Source organism: Leptodactylus fuscus, unplaced genomic scaffold, assembly GCF_031893055.1.
Source record: "Leptodactylus fuscus isolate aLepFus1 unplaced genomic scaffold, aLepFus1.hap2 HAP2_SCAFFOLD_673, whole genome shotgun sequence".
Taxonomy (NCBI): domain Eukaryota; kingdom Metazoa; phylum Chordata; class Amphibia; order Anura; family Leptodactylidae; genus Leptodactylus; species Leptodactylus fuscus.
Genome location: NW_027440707.1, coordinates 38,013 through 42,500, shown reverse-complemented (window position 1 = coordinate 42,500; position 4,488 = coordinate 38,013).

Genomic DNA, 4,488 nt, shown 5'->3' with positions numbered 1-4,488 from the left:
AAAGCCAGGGCTACCCGAGCCTGGGTACATGCCGGAGGCTGAGTCCCTAGCAGGCGGCAGGCTGAATTCTGCTAAGTGTCTACCAAGAGGGCACCACTTCCAGGCAACCCAGGGGGCTAAGCCTGAGGCGGCAGGCTGGCCCAGGGTTCCAGGAGAGAGGGAGAGATTGTCCCAGGCGGCTGGGAAAGCCAGGCCTACCCAGGGCTACCCGAGCCTGGGTAATGCCGGAGGCTAAGTCCCTAGCAGGTGGAAGGCTGCATTCTGCTAAGTGTCTACCAAGAGGGCACCACTTCCAGGCAACCCAGGGGGCTAAGCCTGAGGCGGCAGGCAGGCCCAGGGTTCCAGGAGAGAGGGAGAGATTGTCCCAGGCGGCTGGGAAAGCCAGGCCTACCCAGGGCTACCCGAGCCTGGGTAACGCCGGAGGCTAAGTCCCTAGCAGGTGGAAGGCTGCAATCTGCTAAAAATCCACCGGATGGCAACGGAGAGGCGCGCTCCCCGGCTTGTCCACAAGGCGGCGCCAGCATTCAGGTTGCAGGCTGCATTCTGCTAAAAATCCACCGGATGGCAACGGAGAGCCGCTCTCCCCGGCTCGTCCACAAGGCGGCGCCACTTCCAGGAGACCCAGGGGGGCGAGCCTGAGGCGGCAGGCTGGCCCAGGGTTCCAGGAGAGAGGGAGAGATTGTCCCAGGCGGCTGGGAGAGCCAGGCCTACCCAGGGCTACCCGAGCCTGGGTAATGCCGGAGGCTCAGTCCCTAGCAGGTGGCAGGCTGCATTCTGCTAAGTGTCTACCAAGAGGGCACCACTTCCAGGCAACCCAGGGGGCTAAGCCTGAGGCGGCAGGCAGGCCCAGGGTTCCAGGAGAGAGGGAGAGATTGTCCCAGGCGGCTGGGAAAGCCAGGCCTACCCAGGGCTACCCGAGCCTGGGTAACGCCGGAGGCTAAGTCCCTAGCAGGTGGAAGGCTGCAATCTGCTAAAAATCCACCGGATGGCAACGGAGAGGCGCGCTCCCCGGCTTGTCCACAAGGCGGCGCCAGCATTCAGGTTGCAGGCTGCATTCTGCTAAAAATCCACCGGATGGCAACGGAGAGCCGCTCTCCCCGGCTCGTCCACAAGGCGGCGCCACTTCCAGGAGACCCAGGGGGGCGAGCCTGAGGCGGCAGGCTGGCCCAGGGTTCCAGGAGAGAGGGAGAGATTGTCCCAGGCGGCTGGGAGAGCCAGGCCTACCCAGGGCTACCCGAGCCTGGGTAATGCCGGAGGCTCAGTCCCTAGCAGGTGGCAGGCTGCATTCTGCTAAGTGTCTACCAAGAGGGCACCACTTCCAGGCAACCCAGGGGGCTAAGCCTGAGGCGGCAGGCAGGCCCAGGGTTCCAGGAGAGAGGGAGAGATTGTCCCAGGCGGCTGGGAAAGCCAGGCCTACCCAGGGCTACCCGAGCCTGGGTAACGCCGGAGGCTAAGTCCCTAGCAGGTGGAAGGCTGCAATCTGCTAAAAATCCACCGGATGGCAACGGAGAGGCGCGCTCCCCGGCTTGTCCACAAGGCGGCGCCAGCATTCAGGTTGCAGGCTGCATTCTGCTAAAAATCCACCGGATGGCAACGGAGAGCCGCTCTCCCCGGCTCGTCCACAAGGCGGCGCCACTTCCAGGAGACCCAGGGGGGCGAGCCTGAGGCGGCAGGCTGGCCCAGGGTTCCAGGAGAGAGGGAGAGATTGTCCCAGGCGGCTGGGAGAGCCAGGCCTACCCAGGGCTACCCGAGCCTGGGTAATGCCGGAGGCTCAGTCCCTAGCAGGTGGCAGGCTGCATTCTGCTAAGTGTCTACCAAGAGGGCACCACTTCCAGGCAACCCAGGGGGCTAAGCCTGAGGCGGCAGGCAGGCCCAGGGTTCCAGGAGAGAGGGAGAGATTGTCCCAGGCGGCTGGGAAAGCCAGGCCTACCCAGGGCTACCCGAGCCTGGGTAATGCCGGAGGCTCAGTCCCTAGCAGGTGGCAGGCTGCATTCTGCTAAGTGTCTACCAAGAGGGCACCACTTCCAGGCAACCCAGGGGGCTAAGCCTGAGGCGGCAGGCAGGCCCAGGGTTCCAGGAGAGAGGGAGAGATTGTCCCAGGCGGCTGGGAAAGCCAGGCCTACCCAGGGCTACCCGAGCCTGGGTAACGCCGGAGGCTAAGTCCCTAGCAGGTGGAAGGCTGCAATCTGCTAAAAATCCACCGGATGGCAACGGAGAGGCGCGCTCCCCGGCTTGTCCACAAGGCGGCGCCAGCATTCAGGTTGCAGGCTGCATTCTGCTAAAAATCCACCGGATGGCAACGGAGAGCCGCTCTCCCCGGCTCGTCCACAAGGCGGCGCCACTTCCAGGAGACCCAGGGGGGCGAGCCTGAGGCGGCAGGCTGGCCCAGGGTTCCAGGAGAGAGGGAGAGATTGTCCCAGGCGGCTGGGAGAGCCAGGCCTACCCAGGGCTACCCGAGCCTGGGTAATGCCGGAGGCTCAGTCCCTAGCAGGTGGCAGGCTGCATTCTGCTAAGTGTCTACCAAGAGGGCACCACTTCCAGGCAACCCAGGGGGCTAAGCCTGAGGCGGCAGGCAGGCCCAGGGTTCCAGGAGAGAGGGAGAGATTGTCCCAGGCGGCTGGGAAAGCCAGGCCTACCCAGGGCTACCCGAGCCTGGGTAACGCCGGAGGCTAAGTCCCTAGCAGGTGGAAGGCTGCAATCTGCTAAAAATCCACCGGATGGCAACGGAGAGGCGCGCTCCCCGGCTTGTCCACAAGGCGGCGCCAGCATTCAGGTTGCAGGCTGCATTCTGCTAAAAATCCACCGGATGGCAACGGAGAGCCGCTCTCCCCGGCTCGTCCACAAGGCGGCGCCACTTCCAGGAGACCCAGGGGGGCGAGCCTGAGGCGGCAGGCTGGCCCAGGGTTCCAGGAGAGAGGGAGAGATTGTCCCAGGCGGCTGGGAGAGCCAGGCCTACCCAGGGCTACCCGAGCCTGGGTAATGCCGGAGGCTCAGTCCCTAGCAGGTGGCAGGCTGCATTCTGCTAAGTGTCTACCAAGAGGGCACCACTTCCAGGCAACCCAGGGGGCTAAGCCTGAGGCGGCAGGCAGGCCCAGGGTTCCAGGAGAGAGGGAGAGATTGTCCCAGGCGGCTGGGAAAGCCAGGCCTACCCAGGGCTACCCGAGCCTGGGTAACGCCGGAGGCTAAGTCCCTAGCAGGTGGAAGGCTGCAATCTGCTAAAAATCCACCGGATGGCAACGGAGAGGCGCGCTCCCCGGCTTGTCCACAAGGCGGCGCCAGCATTCAGGTTGCAGGCTGCATTCTGCTAAAAATCCACCGGATGGCAACGGAGAGCCGCTCTCCCCGGCTCGTCCACAAGGCGGCGCCACTTCCAGGAGACCCAGGGGGGCGAGCCTGAGGCGGCAGGCTGGCCCAGGGTTCCAGGAGAGAGGGAGAGATTGTCCCCGGCGGCTGGGAGAGCCAGGCCGACTCAGGGCTCCATAAGCCCGGTAGAAGCTGAAGATTAAGCCCCCAGTCTACCAGCTACCCTCCCTGGAGCTCAGCTTAGGGAGAAGTCTCATTTAGCTGGATAAGTCACATTCGGGCGGACAAGTCACATTTGCCAGCATAAGTCACATTTGGGAGGACAAGTCACATTTCCCAGCATAAGTCACATTTGGGAGGACAAGTCACATTTGCCAGCATAAGTCACATTTGCCAGCATAAGTCACATTTGCCAGCATAAGTCACATTTGCCAGCATAAGTCACATTTGCCAGCATAAGTCACATTTGCCAGCATAAGTCACATTTGCCAGCATAAGTCACATTTGCCAGCATAAGTCACATTTGCCAGCATAAGTCACATTTGGGAGGACAAGTCACATTTCCCAGCATAAGTCACATTTGCCAGCATAAGTCACATTTGCCAGCATAAGTCACATTTGCCAGCATAAGTCACATTTGCCAGCATAAGTCACATTTGCCAGCATAAGTCACATTTGCCAGCATAAGTCACATTTGGGAGGACAAGTCACATTTCCCAGCATAAGTCACATTTGCCAGCATAAGTCACATTTGCCAGCATAAGTCACATTTGCCAGCATAAGTCACATTTGCCAGCATAAGTCACATTTCCAAGCATAAGTCACATTTCCAAGCATAAGTCACAGTTGGACTTAATAGTCGGGCCCAGAGAGATTCCCATGAGTGCTATCTCTGGCAGTGGGCTTAATAGTCGGCCCCGGAGGGTCGGCGGTGGGACTTAATAGTCGGCCCCGGAGGGTCGGCGGTGGGACTTAATAGTCGGCCCCGGAGGGTCGGCGGTGGGACTTAATAGTCGGCCCCGGAGGGTCGGCGGTGGGACTTAATAGTCGGCCCCGGAGGGTCGGCGGTGGGACTTAATAGTCGGCCCCGGAGGGTCGGCGGTGGGACTTAATAGTCGGCCCCGGAGGGTCGGCGGTGGGACTTAATAGTCGGCCCCGGAGGGTCGGCGGTGGGACTTAATAGTC